Below are 16,582 nucleotides of genomic sequence, written 5' to 3'. Positions count from 1 at the left end.
TTAGTTCAATTGGTTAGATCCCTGGTCAGGGCACATACAAGAATCAACCAATGAATGAATAAATGGGTGGAGCAACAAATAGATGTAGATGTCTCTCTCTCTCTCTCTCTCTCTCTCTCTCTCTCTCTCTCTCTCTCTCCCTTCCTCTCTCTCCCTAAATTCAATAAATAAAAATTTTAAAAAAATTATACAGGATGGAGCAAAAGTAGGTTTACAGTTCTGAGTACATGAAAAACAGAGTTTTATTCTTGTATTATTATTTATTATTGTGTTATTTTCCATACAAACAATTGTAAATCTACTTTTGCACACCCCATATTTTACTGGTAAAAAGGTAGAATTTGCCCTGACCGGTTTGGCTCAGTGGATAGAGCGTCAGCCTTCAGACTGAGGAAGGGTCCCGGGTTCGATTCCGGTCAAGGGCATGTACCTTGGTTTCGGGCTCGATCCCCAATAGGGGGCGTGCAGGAGGCAGCTGATTGATGTTTCTCTCTCATGGATGTTTCTCTCTATCCCTCTCCCTTCCTCTCTGTAAAAATCACTTCACATTAACATTACAAATACATTATCAGCAAATCTTACATAGTACAAATCAACACCCTGAAGTACAGAAGACTTGCTCTCAGGCACCTTCTCTGAGGAGACATGAGGATGACAGAGCCTGCGTCCCAGCAGGGGCCTGGCCAACCACCACTATGTCATCCTGGTGAACTCACAGTAGGGAGCCTCGAGGTTGAGGGGCACAGGCCCCGTCCGGGTCCTGCCAGAGGCGTCATAGTGGGACCGGTGACAAGGGCAGTGATATCCACTAAAATCTCCTGCATTGGCAATGGGCACCCAACCGAGATGCGTGCAGACCCCGATCAGGATGACCCACTCGGACTTCTCCCCTCGTTCCAGGTTGTGCTGGGGTCCCTCAGGGGGACATGTCCGCGCGGCCTCCTGTCCCACCTCCTCTGGGTTTGGTGGCACACGAACAGCAGCTTGCCTCTCCGCTTGAAGGCCATATTCTTGCCCTCCGGGATGTCGGACAACCTGATTTCGATTTTGGACATGGCCAGCGTCGGCAGGCGCTCCTGCTGGAGACAGCCTGGGAGACTGCACTCTCGGGGTGTGGGCGGCGGCCACCGTCCTGGTTGCAGTTACCAAAGAGGAGAGCCCCTTCCTGCAAACAGGGGAGCGCTCCTTGGAGGACAGTCATCCGCGTGGCAGTCATCAGAGAAGTCGGGCATGGTGAGGTCTGTACGGGAGTAACGGACAGAGGCAGGGACATTGAGGCCCATGACGGCGACCAGAGGCCCACTCGTGGCCTGGCCGTTCAGCAACTCCCGGCAGAGGAAGGGCCGCTCCACGTCCACCGTCCAGCACCGGTGGCACCAGGGCCTGCAGCGTGCCCGCCCCTGCGCAGGAGGAGGTGGATAGAACGGGCGCGAATGGGCCTGACCGGGCAGCAACTGACAACATGGCGACCCAATAAAATATATATTTTTAAAAAGGGTAGAACTTCCATTTTAAACCCTTTGTAGAGGCCAGTCATTGGATCAGGGGCTTTATAATGATGATCCTGATAAGCAACTTAGGATCATCACTTAGTAATCAGCAAATAATAAAAAGTATAATTAATATCCCCATTGCTCATGTAAGGTTGCACAGCTTGGAAGTGATAGAGCTGGGATTTGAACCCACAGTGCCTTACCTTCAAAGACTCCTCCCTCACAGACAAGAGTACGCATTTGAACAAGAAGTGATTCCATTGGAAAACTGGAGCTGAGTTGAGCAGTCAAATTAAGCAAAGGTCATTAGTTCTGTTCCCCAGATATGGCTTAAAGAAGTGACAGAACCCCACAACAGCCTTTTGGCCCCTCGATAGTTGCCCCTCTCAGTTGTCTGCAATAGGAGAACTGGCCTGTGGCAGAATAAAATGGCATTTTAGGTCCCGGTTTAATTGAACGGAAATGCCTGTCCTCCGTGCTTTCACTCTCGGGTTGATTTCCTCGCGCGATAATGCAGGGGTCAGGACACTCCTGCAGAGGGCCAGACGGAGAACGTTCTCAGCCTTGTGGGCCATGCGGTCTCTGTGGCAACTCCTCAGCCTCGCCGTAGCAGCAGGAGGACTGCGCAGACAGCACGTGGACCGTGGGTGTGGCTGGGCTCCTGTACAACAAGCAATTCCCACTACTCTCCAAGTAATGTTCTATAAAGATGCTGAAAACACTGAGTTAGCAAATAGTGAACCATTCTGTGTCATAATAACCTGGAAACAATATGTGTGTTTTCGGGTGCAGGGAGGCGTGAAGGGGGGATGCAGAAGGGCAGCTGTATTAGTTTCCTATTGCTGTTGTAACAAATTACCATAAACTAGTGGCTTCAAAGAACAGAAGTTCATTATCTTCCAGTTACATAGAAGTCCTGCCCAGTCCTACATTGATCTGCCCAGCTCCAGTCAAGGCAGGCTCCTTGCCTTTTCCATGTCCACAGGCCGCCTGCGCTCCTTGGCTTGTGGCCCCTTCCTCCATCTTTGAAATCATCAGTGTAGCCTCTTCCAATCTCTTTCTGACTTTGACCCCCCTGCCGTCCTCTCATAGGACCCTGATGATGACCTGGGGTTCCCAGATAACCCAGGATAATCCCCCATTTCAGAGTCTGTGATCACACCTGCAGCGTCCCTGCTGCCACAGGTTCCAGTGATTAAGACTCGGACATCTTTGGGGAGCCATTCATTGGCCTACCACACTGTAACTTCAACTAGCGGTCAGAGTGACATCGGGGAAATTTCTTCCCAGGTCAAGCCTCAGTTTCCTCGTGTGTGAGATGCAGCCCCCTTAGTGTCATCTTTCAGCACTGGGGTTCCCCCTGTAAAGGTGTCAGTTCAAAGTTTCTGTTCACAGAACACCCACAGTCCCTGGGTCCGGAAGGCGGGGCGCGGACATGCGACCTGGTTCTCTCCCCAGGTGGACCGGCCTGCTGTGGTTTTATTTTGTTTTGTTTTTGTTGCTGTTTGGTGCATGAGCTCTTTCAAACAGAAACCTGGTCACTGCAGTGAACAAAATGGAAATATCTTGCAGTCTTCCCAGTGGTGCCTTCTAGTGCTTTCCTCTGGGGCAGAGGCTAGGATTACCCTTGGCTGTGGGAACCAGAGGCTGGGTTCAAACCCAGCTCCACCCCTCACAGGCCAGGAGAACCTGGGCTAGCCTCAGTGTCCTGCTCTGTAAAATGTCAGCAGTAACCACTGCCCCGCTGCACAGAGCTTCGTGCAGAATCAGTAAGAGAGGCGATCACAGGGGCTGGCGCGGTGCATGGTGCAGAGCCAGCCCACCAGAACATGTGCTCCCAAATGTGCATTCACTGCTCACACACTTTAAAAAAAGGCCCTCACTCAGCCGGTGTGGCTCTATGGTTGAGCATCGACCTATGACCAGGAGGTTCCGGTTCGATTCCTGGTCAGGGCACATGACCGAGTTGCAGCTTGATCCCCAGTGTGGGGTGGGGTGTGCAGGAGGCAGCTGATCAATGCTTCTCTCATCATTGATGTTTCTGTCCCTCTCTTCCTCTCCCTTCTTCTCTGAAATAAATAAAAAAGTACACACACACACACACACACACACACACACACATAAAAGACCCTCCTCCGCTTTCCAGCATCAGTAGTTACAACTTTAAATCAATATTTGCCTTAATAATAGCACCTCTTTTCGTGCAAAGAAACACCAGAGTGTCTGCATTGGGTCAAACATGCTCAGAGCTGCAGCTTAAACACAAGACAAAAGAAAGCAAAATCCCCAACCGGAAAGGATGCGGGAGCTGCTGGTTTTCCGTAGGGATCTCGCTAGTGCCACCCAACAAGGAACCTGGCATTTCAGCAGCACCGCCCCTGAGTGGCTGAAGGAAGCATGTCTTTAGGTGGTGTGGGCCCAGCTCATAAGAAGAACCCCGAAGCCAACAGCTGAGGGGCCGCTGGGTGGCTTTGTGGGGACAGAAGAGTGATGGAGGTAGAGCCAGACTTACCTGCATCCAAGGTCTAGTTCTGCCCTCCCTAGCTGTGTGACCTCGGGCAGTAGCTGAGCCTCTCTGTGCTTTCATCTCTTTATAGGGAGATAGGCATTATGTCCATCTTATCAGAATGCTGTGATGGCGAAGAAAGTGAATTCATGGAATGTGCTTAACCCAATACCTGGCGCCAAGCTTAAGAATGTTAGCAATTGGCTGGTGTTTCTTTACATGATAAGTTGGCTTAACATACTGGCTAGGTGCATGGAGCATTTTTCATCTTGAAAATGGATGATTAGTTTAAAAAGGGGAAGGGTGGTAGGGGGAGGAGCTAAAGGCTATGAACAGGTAGTTACTCAGGGGGTAACACAGAGACGACACCCTCTGTATAAAAAGATGTCCAGCCCCACCAAATGCCTGTGAAATGCTCATCAAACACCCCTGGATGTCAGTGTTCACACATCATAGCGGCAAGGATTTCAGAGACTGGTAACATTTGGAGGTAGGGAGGTACGGGCAAATGGCCTGCTGGGGAACAGTGTCCTGGGTCCCCCTAGAACACCCGCTGACCCTCACTCTTGGGGAGTGAGTGGCCCCAGAAATACAGGGGCCAGTGGGTACACACACACTGCCGAGGCGCTCACACAGCATCGTCGGGAACCTGGACCTACCCTGCGTGGCCACCTGGCAATGGCCCGGGGCAGGGTGAGGTGACCCCATCCGCAGGCTGCCCAGCCACCGACTGGGCTCATCGGAGCTCCCGGGAGTGACAGTAACTGTCTCTGTGCAGAGCCGCAGCCACGCTCTCAGTGCACACGCTGTGTCCTGCGGCTCATGGAGCGGCTTTGGTCATTCCTCTGGTGAACAGCTGGGGAAACGCAGGTGCTTTGGTGGCAGCAGGCCACCCAGGATCTCCGAGTTCATGAGCGCCAAGTTGGATTTGAACCCACTGCCTGGTTCCAGACTGTGAACTCTGCAACGCCGGGCTAATTGGAACCTTAGCCCCGAAAAATGTGGCCTATTGAACAAAGGAAGTTGCAAGAAAAGGGGCTATCATTACCCAAGGCTACATATAAACAAATACACAATGAAACGGCACCGCCCTCCCGCCACTCCAAACCCGTTCCCTCCCTCGTCCTCCTCCGTCCTTCTCCCTGCCAGCTCCCCACAGTGTGCTGATCGCTCACGGCGTGTCGTCCCCAAGGAGGGCAGCTCAGGAGAGTGGTCTCCGCTGCTCTGGGTCTCGGCACGCAGATGGATGTTGGTGACAGCAGGACTGGGTCAATGGTTGAATGGGTGAACAAATGAATGAACGCATCACCTTAATCTAAACCCTGAAAGCATTCAGCCACTAGGATGCAGATGGGGACCCGGCATTTGGTGTTGCTGACTGATGTTGAGGGCAAAGTGGGTTGGAAAGTCGTTTGGACAGCAGGAGCCTGAGACCCCCCGAGTTTGGGGGGCAGCACGCCTGCTGCTGGCCCATTGCTTCGCACAGCATCCACACCAAGCACTTGCAATGAGCTAGGCAACAGCGTCATAAAGCTGGAAGCTAAATTTCTTCTGGCAGCCGAGCGGAAGACTGCTGGCAGCCCGTAGCTGTGTAAATTAAAACAATAAACTGTTCCTTTTTTTAAAAAAATAACATTTCTAAACACGCATACACATGAATTAACTCATCACAAGACCGTCAATGGAAGAGAGAGACGCAGGCTGTAGGCCCCATACCTGCCCCAACTCTCGGCTGCAGCAAGAGCCACCACTGCCTTCCAAGGTGCTCTAGGAAGAGCGTCTGTCCTCGAGGGGATTGGACCCGAAGAGTTTCCGCCGCCGCAGCCGAGCAGTGAGGGCGCGGACACACGCCCTGCACACCGTCTTCTCTGTGGAAAGGGGGTTGGCTGCAGCTGTAGTTCATTTACTTCTGATTAGCCTAACCTTTCCCCCTCGGAGGAAGTGGTTTAGCAGGAGGGGAAAATGCGCTCACAATATTGTTTTATGACTGTTTATCTTCAGAGCCCGAGCGATGCTGATTGCAAATATTTATGTGCATTTAAAAAATCACGACTCACGTTTGGAATGCACTAAGAAAATGTGAAATCAGATTTCGGGTAAGATCTAGCAATTTTGGAGGATTTCAAAGCCGTAACCAAGTTATCTGTACCAGCCCCCTGGGACTAATCGCATCAAGGCAGCAATTAGGCCAGCGGGATCCAAATGCAGAACATTACGTTCCGGTTGGCTTTGGACGGCCCGTCTTGGTTGTACATGTACATTATTAATGTCTAGTCTGGAAATCCAAGCCTCGGCGTATGTTATATTGAAGAAACTATCTCCAACTGAGAAAACTTGGCATTTCTGTTAGAAACGCTGCTTTCCCCGTAGAGAAGGGATTAGCTAGTTGTCAAAGGAAAAGCTGCAGACACAGTTTCCCCACCTGCCACCGTGCGGGAGGCCAGCTACCCTGAGCTGACGGGTGGCCCTGTCTCTTCTCATTCTTCCCTTCTCCCCAACAGGAACTGCTCGAATAGCTGCTGTCCAGTGAGGTTCTTGGGCCCCTGAAGACAGCACTGGGGAGGGCAAGGGGTCTCCTATCATGGGCATCCCTCTGGCTTTAGAGTTGCACAGACTTGGGGTTGAATTCTGTCAGTGGCACTGTAGCCATAGGAAGAGTGACTTAACTTCTCAGACTCTGCACCCCCTTTGTAAAATGGGGGAAACAGCACTCAGTGCTCCATTGCTTGCAAACTGGCCTAATAAAAGAAGAGGAGAGTTATCGACTCACGGAAATGGGAAACCAAGGGACAGCTTCAGGCTCGGCTGCATCCAGGGACATCTGTGTGTCATCAGGCCTGCACTTCCTCCTCCCTCATCTCCTTCTCTGACATTTGTTTCCCACTGGGCACTGGCCTCTGCTACCCTGTTAGGTTCTGTGACTGGGGTCTGTGAATGGAAATGACAAAGGACAGGCCAACAGGAGAAAGAGCATACACATGTTATTTGATATTGCTATTTTTACATGGCATGGGGGCTTCATAGGATGAAGTTAGGCCTGAGAGCTTATATGTTGCTGAGACAAAGAACAATAAGTTGTGGGGATGCATTAAGACAAAGGAAAAGAGTTGGAGCAAAGGGCAGTGAAGTGTGGGGAAGGGGCCAGGAGACGCCCAGGGAGCCAATGGGAGAGAAGAGTTGTTCTAGTAGGTTTGTTCGTACAGATTCAGCCTGTTGTGCATTCTCCATCTCTGGCGATAAGAATGTCCTCTTCCAGGCACGGGGAGGGCATCTTCCCCTGTGTGAACCACCCAGTGTTTCCACTCCACTTCTTCTGGCCCCAGTCAAGATTTTCCTTTCTCCAGAGCGTGAGATTCCACCTTCTGTATCGGGGTCTGTCCTCTGCTCCCGGCAACAGCCGAGCTGTTGAGGGCCGCGGGAGACACGCAGCTGGGCAGTGTCCACGCGGCTCAGCAGGCGCTTCCAGGAAGTGGGGTGCCTGGGTCCAGTGTGATTTTGACACTCACTGAACATTGCCATCTTAGATGGATGTGTATTTAAACTGAGTCCTGAGGCAGCAGTGGTCAGAGCAGTTCCTGGTTGGACTCGGTGAGAAGAAATGTGATGAATGACACAAAACAAACAGAGCTTCCCCAGCCCCTCCGTGGGCTGCACCAGTCCCCTGGATTCTCGGCTCCATCGAATCATTATCGGTCTTTAAATTATAGAACGTGGTTTGTGAAATTGTATGCGTGAGTGGTGAAAATCTGATGAGTGTGTGCTAAGCATCCAAGTAAACTGGCCTGTTGAGGAATAAAAAGGATAATTAAAAGGAGGTCCATGTTCAAATCTGGAGAAAAATACTGAGAATAACCGCCTCCCCATTTCACAGATGAGAAGAGTGAGGCTTCAGGAACTGACTTGCAGAGTAGGGCTTTGGATCCAGGTCTGACTCTACATTCAGGCTCTAAACCCTCCCACACCACACCTGCTTCCTCCTACAGCATCACAGTCTCTAAAAGACTCTGCAAGGGCATGAATATTTTCTTTTGTGATGCTGAAGGCAACATCCCGTGTCATCTCCACACAACGAAGGGAGCAATGATCTCCTGAACTTGGCCTTGCAGCCAGGTAATCCCACTTGTGCCTCCCTTCTGTGGGAGCTGGCTTTCTGGCGTGGCTCTGCCGGGGCGGGGGCGCAGGCCTCCACTCCAGTAAGACAGCGTTAGTCCCCACAGCCGGCAGCTCCAGGGGCGGTTTCTGTTCCCAGGGGTTGACTCCATGTTGAGGAAAGAAAAGGAAGGCGGCAGAGGATGAGAGGCAGCCGTGTGCGTGGAGAGCGCTCTCTGGCAGGGGAAGGGTCCGTGCAGGCTGAAGAGCCTTCTTTCTGAAAGAATGAATTGACGTGGCGCTTACTGCAGCTTTTTTGTTGATTTCTCTTGTCGACATCCATGTTCTTGAAAATGATAGTCCGTCTGAAAATGAGACAGGCAGCCTGGGTAGTTGGATTGTCCCCAGTAATTGGAAAGAGGAACTCTACGATGGCATCCTCCTAGGGGAAAAGGCAGCCCAGTTACGGAGGACTCATGGCAAAGAGCGAGGCCTGGGCTCCTTTCCCGAACCAGTCCTCAAACTCAGGACTTCCACTCCCCTTTTACTTTAAAGAGCAGACGTTAGTGAGTGTGGGATGCCCGACCTCACTGTCACTGCCAAGGACATCAGTTTCTTGACTTTGTCTCTGTCTGGACAGCAGGTCTCGAGGCGACAGGGTGAGAAGGAAGTGCAGATGCGAGACACCAGCAGGTCCTGCCTCTGAAGTGGGGCCGTGTGTTCACATGGAGAGGCGTGGCGAGTGTGAGACCACGCCCAGGACATACTAGCACACTGTTGGCGTGTGGGGCGAAGACAATACTTGGTCATCGCTGTTGCTGGTATTTTGTGGCTTGCGATGGACGTATCTCTATAACAAGGCAAAAAAGTGAAATATAGAAAAACATTTTGGTGATAATGTGTGGCCCATCCAATTTGGGGGAAGTATGTTAGAATCCACCTTATTTAAAATATGACACAGGCCCTAGCTGGTTTGGCTAAGTGGCTAGATCGTTGGCCTGTGGACTGAAGGGTCCTGGGTTCAATTCCGGTCAAGGGCTGCCAGATGAGCCCAGTGACATCACAAAGTCCTTAAAAGCGGAAGAGGAGGCATCCATCGGCCCCATTGATTATTTTCCCGATTTCCGATCTCTGGCTCTTCATGTGTAAGCCCTTGCGATGGGTTAAGGGGGTGGAGCTTCCTGCCCCCAGCTCTGTAGCCTCAGGTGACATTTAGTGGTGCCAAAGTTGTCCTCTGTCTCCAATATTGAACCAAAAAACAATAACACCAGCACTCTATGTAAAACAGGAAATGGGTTCTTGGGGAAAGGAAAAGAATTCTCACATAGAAAGTTCGAGCTCTGTGTAGAATTGTAAAACCACGATATCCTCACCCTCTCCCTCCATTGGCATCTGCGAAATCCCGCCACTCTGCTCCTGGAGAAGGACCTGGCCGCCTGATTTACATTTCAGACGCGCCGGCTGTCAGAGGCAAAGCACGCGCCTCCACGGCTGGCGTTTTCCAAAAGATCAATTATGCACTGACATCTCCGCGCACGAAGACTGCTTACAGCCGCCACGCGCGGCCGAGACGTGGTGAGAATCTGGCCTTGAGCGCAATGCGGAAATCCATGCTCAGATGGCTGGGGAATGAAGGCGTTCCGAAGGTCTCTGGGCTGCGAGGCGGCTGTCACTGGCTTCCTGTGATGGGTGGGGTGTCCCAAACCCGAGGAGGTGGCCCTTTCTCCTCCCCTTTCCCTGAGCAGCTCTGCTGTTAGCTTTCCGGGTAGGAGCCACCACCGCCACCCTCTGTCCCGGGACTCAAGGGCTGGGAGGCTTTGGAGGTGTCCCCAACAGTCCACCCTCAACATCTGTCAGGAGAGACGTGGCTCGTCAACAATGGCCACGTGATGGCTCCCACAGCCTGTGCCGCTCTGACACCCAAGGCATAAATTAAATCCTAAGCGAGCGCTTCCTGACAGCGCGTGATGACAGGTGTTGTGAACGAGTTGGCACAGGGGCCACTGCCCCACATAGCGATTGTCAGTCATGGCCACCCCTCGGCCCCCTCCCCCCGTGGGGACGGTGTCTAGCCGGCAGGAGAGCACGCTTCGCTTATGTGGGTGGGACCGGCTCCCACCTGCCTCGGGTCCCACGGGTGACATTGTGGCCCCATGGGGTCATCGCCTCTCCCACCTGTGGCCGGGCTGATGGCTGCAGGTGTGAAGTCGGCGCCCAGTCGCCCCTACAGGGAGCACTTCTCACTCCATCCTCGAATCGACGCCTGGTTTTGGTTCCTGCTCCAGCCACCGAAGCGCCCACTGAAAGTGACAGCAAGGCAGAGGCATCCCAAACGGAGCGGAAATCCCGGAGGAAAGAAATCATACGTGATAGTCAAGAAACAAAAGGTATCAAACTGGCCGTCCGGGGAAATGGAGAACTTCGTTGGACTTCCTTACACGTGGGTCACAGTTTATTGCACTTTTCTGAAGTTGCATGTAGCAGAATTGCAGATGGCTAGACCTCGGCTTCCCAGACCCCCCTCCACCCTGCAGCCAGGGTGTCTCTTCCCTCTCTCTGCGGCTCCGGCTGGCGGCTTTCCGACCCCAGCCTTCAGGAGCCGGTGACAGCGCCTCGCGTGAGAGCTTGGAGAACATGCTGGTCGACCTGGCCTGCCCCAAGCGGCCCGCGCCCTGTACTGCCCCCCACCCCCCCGCGTCCCCGCAGACCACTTGTCACAAGTCTGCTTGCTCCCTGTCTCGGGGGGAATGTACATCCCCTTGGGGCAAGAAGCCTGTGCAGCTCACTCACCGGGACAGTCCCCGACGCCTGGCGGGCGCCTGTGCCGAACGAGATCTGCGGGCGGGCACTTGCCAAGTGAAGTGAATGGCTGTGGACACCAGGCGTGCGTGGGCCCTTGGCACCCCTGCCCCTGCCCAGTGGGTGCTCCTCTGCTCACAGCCTTGGAGGCACGGAGGCCAGGGGAGTGTGACAGCTGCCAGAGTGCATCAGGGTGCCGTGGGCCCGCAGAGCCCAGTAGCTCCGCCCTGTGTCCTGTGCTCAGCCTGGGTCTGCACCAGCTACAGTGGCTGCCGCCATCTCCGTGGGGGGCGTTGTCAGGAGAGCAGGTTGAGGCCGGCCAGGTCACCTCTGTGCCGTCTCTCCTACTCTCTGAGGCAGAGCCCGGATGGAGACTGCACGGCTGGGCCCTGCCGCCCGCCTGTGCGCACTGAGCCCTGGGAGGGTCTGAGGAAGGGCACCGCCCCCCTTTGATGTGGCTTGGGAAACGCGCCAGGAAGGAGCAAACTCTCCTTTCAAATGTCTCTCCATCTCTTACTACAACTCCATGGAGAAGAGGAGGGAGGGGCGAACGTCAGTCGGGGAGTGACCCTCAGGCACCAGAGAGAGTCCTTAGAGTCCCTCTAAGGGAGAGTCCAGATTGACTAACTAGGCAGGCAGTTGTTGAGTAAAATTGCCTGCGCCGTGCCTGAGCTTAAAGCCTAGCTGTTTCATCTCTAAATGCCCTCCTAACTCCCCTGCCCCCTCTCCAACTGGCGGGGGGGGGGGGGGGGGGGGCGGGAGAGGCAGCAGGAAGTTATCATCCCAGACCTCCACGTTCCAGTCCAAAATATTTCTTTGGCTTGGCTGCCTCGAGCCTAGCACTACTGAGCGACATCCCCTCCTCCCCGACGCAGGCTGGGTCTTCTGGGAGGGCCATGGTCCACAAAAGAGGTCGTGTGCATCCAGCTCTGTCCAATAGGACTGCAGTGTGGGCCATGATGGGATCTCCTATTTCTAGCAGCAGCCGAATAGAAAGAATAAAGGAACAGGTGACATCGATGTTTTTATTGTGTGCTAGAGGCCCGGTGCACGACATTCATGCACTGGGGGGGGGGTGGTCCCTCAGCCCGGCCTGCACCCTCTCACCGTCCAGGACCCCTCAGGAGGTGTCCACCTGCTGGCTTAGGCCCGCTCCCCGCAGGGAACGGGCCTAAGCCAGCAATCAGACATCCCCCAAGGGGTCCTTAGTGCTGCTGCGGAGATAGGAGAGGCTCCCACCACTGCCCCTGCACTCGCCAGCCCTGAGCCCGGCCTCTGGCTGAGCAGCTCTCCCCTGGTGGTCAGTGCTCATCATAGGGACCGGTCGTTTCGCCCTTCAGTCAATTTGCACATTAGCCTTTTAGTATATAGGATAAAACGTATGACATGAAATCTACCATCTGAACCACTTTTCAGCATATAGTTCAGTAGTGTCGTGTGTATTCACATTGCTGCCAAACAGATGTAGGCGACAGTAACTTTAATAATGCCGTATTTAACCCAGCCTATTGCGAGCATTATCATTTCAACATCAGTTGTTTCTTAAGTCTTTGCAAACTGGTGTGTGTGTTCACACCGATGGCACACCGCCATCCAGGCACTAGATTTTCCATGGAAATGCTCACCTCTGCTTTGATTCTGCCAGCTTCCAGTTGAAAACGCGGACGGACACACCCAAGGGGTTCCCAGCACACTGAAGAGTTTCCAGTGCCCTGGCTGTCAGTCTTTAGCATGAAACTAATTGAAGTTGGATGAAGTTAAAACTTCAGTTCCTCCATGTCACTGCCAGCCTCGAGTCAGGGCTCCGTAGCCGCACGCGGCTGGCGGCCGCCCTGCTGGACGGCGCAGGTCAAGAGCGGCTCGAGAGCCAGCGCTTGGGAAGTGGCCGCTGCTGTTCCTGGGAGCAGCAGGGCGAGAGGAATTGGAAAGTTCCTCCTCCTTGACCCGACCCTGACAGTGACTGGAGCTGGGAGGGTCCTGGGCACACCCAGCCCCAGCTCGGGGCCGGCCCACCCACCCACCCGCGAGAGGAGAGGTTGTCTCCTGGGCGCAGGGGCTCCTGCACAGAGCCGTGCACCTGAGGTAATGAGGAGAGGCTGGAAGAGAGACTTCAGACTGAAATTAAGACTCACCCGCTCATTTTACCCCTGGAAGATCATTTCAGCAACTTCCTCCAGGAGATTGTGAAGGGAAGTCATTATCCAGAGGAGGGGGAGGAGTGACCATCCACGTGGATCCCAGATGCCGCCCCTCCGCCCTCGCCGGGGGGTGTTTACTGGGTCATTTAACCAGGTTCCTATTTTTAAGTTTCCTTTTCCACGATTAGTTGTTGCCCCTAATTGTTCCCATGCTCATGGGAGGCAGCCCCGAACTTCCTCTGCAGCCCCACATCAGGGTCGGGGCGGCTCCTCTAATTGCCCGTGTCCCGCCTGTCCCCTCCAGTCTCCAGGGCAGGCCCATTCCCACATATGCTTCCAGAACCATCTTAATGGCGGGCAGCAGCGCCCAGCTGACGGCATATGTCTCGCTGCTCGCCGGGGTTGGCCAAGCGTGCAATATCGCGTTACATGAATGGGAAGGTCAGTCCCAAACAAGCAGCTTTTGACAAGCGCCGGCTTAAGGATTTGCTGTTAAATGGGGCCGCACGCAGGGGGTGCGGGTAATGGGCTTCTTGTCCAGCCCTCTCCTCTGTCTCCGTTCTGCATTGATTAGAAAGTTTTCCGTCTCCCAGGACAACGCTCCTCCATTAAAAACGCCTTTGCAGTCACTGGGGTTCCTGGACCCCGATCAGCAGCTGGCCCGGAGCAGGGAAAATGTGGGTTCAGGTCTCCTGACGTCGGGGGAGAGCCCTGCTGTGGCCAGAGTGCGCTTGGGGGAGCCCCACACTGCTCACAAACACATTTATGCTCCATTAACCCTGGGCAGGCGCGAGGGGCAGATGGCGGCACCGGAGAAGGGGAAGGAGGGAGGCTGCGCTGCTCTCACCTGGCCCCGCGCTGGAGAGACGATAGACGTGGGCAAACCCACGGCCACGGCCCGCCTGCTGGGGCCTGACAGCCCACCTGGCCCACAGGCACCTGCACAAACTCCACTCCGGAAATCAGAGGGGACAGTCAAGGCTCGCAGCCAGCCCCGGGCCTGGAGAATGTTCCGGACGTAAACCAAAGTGCCATTCAGGGTGCCTTTTTAATGACAGGACAGGACATTTACTGAGCACTTTGTAAGCCCCCGTGCTGAATGGAGGGCATCACATGCACGAACTGAGTTAACCCTCTCAACAGCCCCGTGAGGCCAGCGCCACACCCACTGTAGAGCCGAGAAAATGGGGCCAGAACAACAGAAATAACTTACCAAAGATTTGCTTCAGCCAGTTTCCCTCCCTCCCTCCCTCCCTCCCTCCCTCCCTCCCTCCTCCCTCCCTTCTTTCCTTCCCGACAGAAGCTGCTTTTTAAAAAGCTAACCGCGTAAACGTGAACTAGGTAAGACATGAAAGTGCCCCAAGCCTGTGCTTTATTCCTCTCCTCGTGCTGCTAAGTGTCCGGGGGTGTCAGGCGTGCAGTGTTGTAGTGATAACTCACTCATTCATTCAACAGCATCCCGTGAGATGCAGTACCTGCCAGGTTATGCTTTGGGCTCAATGAGGGTCTCAGCGTGGGCACTGCTGACACTGGGCCGGATCCTTCTCTGTTGTGGGGGGCTGCCCTGTGCCCTGTAGGCTGTTCAGCATCATCCCTGGCTTCTACCCACAGACACAAGTCGCAACCCACCCCCACTGTGACAACCAGAAATGTCTCTCGACGTTGTCACATGTTCCCTGGGCCAACGCCGCCCCGACTGAGAACCACTGTCCGGCCCTGCCAAGGCATTAGGGGTGAGTTAATTAAATCTTTGACCAAATATAGCAGACTGATTTTTAAAAATCTTTTAAAATATATTTTTATTGATTTCAGAGAGGAAGAGGGGAGAGAGAGGAACATCAATGATAAGAGAGAGTTATTATCAGCTGCCTCCTGCACGCCCCACACTAGGGATCGAGACCACAACCCGGGCATGTGTTCTGGCCAGGAATTGAACCGTGACCTCCTGGTTCATAGGTTGATGCTCAACCACTGAGCCACACCGGCTGGGCGCAGGCTAATTTTTAAGTTGAAAATTTTGTATGGCCCACAAAAGTTGTTATAAACATCCCGTGGCCCTTGGCAGATAAAAGGTTCCCCACCCCCGCCTAGAGACCCAGCGGTGTGGTTCTTCGAGGGCTCTTCCCTTAGCGCCTCATCCTGGCCCCTCCTGCATCCTGGCCCTTCAGCTCCCACAAGCCTACTTCACGCTGGTTGCATTGGATTCCAGAGTTCAGCGGTGTCAGAACTCAGCGAGCCTCCCATGAGCAAACATTTGGGCTGGTTTCCGCTGTTCCCCCATGCGTATCAAAGCCAAAATTGTTCACACCTACATCTGCGCACACACATTTGAGTGTCTCTACGGAACACGTCTGTTTGAAGAAAATTGTTGGATCAAAGGTGTGAGCATTTAAATGTTGGCTCCAAAATGCCAACATCCCCTCCCAAAAGAGGGCTGTTCCAATGTGCCCTTCACCAAGAAGCCATCGAGAAGAGCGTTCTAAAAGGGAATTTGTGGAAGGTGCTAGAAAACAGAGGTTGTGCCGTGTTTCATTCAGAGGGGCTCTTATGTCTTCTGCTTACACTTCGCTGGTAGCATTTTCAAAACCTATGTGAACATAACTGCTCAAAATGGGCACCTAAAATTTTCCAGTGTGAGCACGGACAAGCTTAGTGTCTGTGCTTTCAAAAATCAAGTCACTGAATAAACTAAAAGGGGCTCTGTGTTCACCGATAGCAAATCATATGCAATGCTTTTCATCATGCCCAGTTCACGTCACCATGTACCTTGGGGGGTCGCTCCATCTCGGTGTATAAAAAGCCTCATTCTCTTTCTAGCAGCACCGAGCGTTCTGTGGAGCGGCTGCTTCATGCTCTACCTACTCAGCCCCGGACGGCGCACACTTAGGTCGTGTCCAGTCTCTCGCTACTGGGAACATACTGCCAAGTCTATCCTGGGCTCGCCAGTCTCACAGGTGGGCTGTATTTGCAGGATCAATTATCCCAGGTGGGGATGCTTGGCCAAAGGCTGTGTCTTTTTAATTAAGAAGTCTGTTGCCACCCTAGCTGGTGTGGCTCACTGGATAGAGTGTCGCCTGGGGACTGAAGGGTCCCAGGTTCTATTCTGGTCAGGGGCATGTACCTTGGTTGCGGGCACATCCCCAGTAGGGGGTGTGCAGGAGGCAACTGATCAATGCTTCTCTCTCATTGATGTTTCTAACTCTCTATCCCTCTCCCTTCCTCTCTGTAAAAAATCAATAAAATATATATATATTTTTAAAAAAGAAATCTATTGCCTCGATGTGCCCCCTTGGAGTTGTGTGAGTTCATACCCCGAGTAGCCTGACACACTTTCATCACCACCGGAGACCCATCTGTGTCAACAAGTCCTTCCACCAAGTCGGGGCGGAGGGGCCCATTAGCAGCAGAAGGCTCCAGGGGTCCAACTTGACCCGGTGCCTGATTTTAAGGCCCACGGAGCAGTGAATGTTCGCCGCGGCTCAGGGAGGGGTGGTGATGCCAGAGGCAGTCTGGGAAATGCAGAGTCTCTTAACGAAGTGCCAGGTCCAGTTGTGTCT

At 53.5% G+C, this 16,582-nt stretch overlaps 1 pseudogene; it reads right to left on the bottom strand.

Annotated features, from left to right (window-relative positions):
- Positions 1–622: 622 nt before the first annotated feature.
- On the bottom strand, positions 623–1,464 carry LOC132240133 (cytochrome b-c1 complex subunit Rieske, mitochondrial-like; annotated as a pseudogene).
- Between the last annotated feature and the right edge of the window lie 15,118 nt (positions 1,465–16,582).

Source organism: Myotis daubentonii, chromosome 8 (assembly GCF_963259705.1).
Source record: "Myotis daubentonii chromosome 8, mMyoDau2.1, whole genome shotgun sequence".
Taxonomy (NCBI): domain Eukaryota; kingdom Metazoa; phylum Chordata; class Mammalia; order Chiroptera; family Vespertilionidae; genus Myotis; species Myotis daubentonii.
The sequence above is the reverse complement of the archived record's forward strand: the minus strand, read 5'-3'. Positions and strand labels throughout refer to the sequence as shown.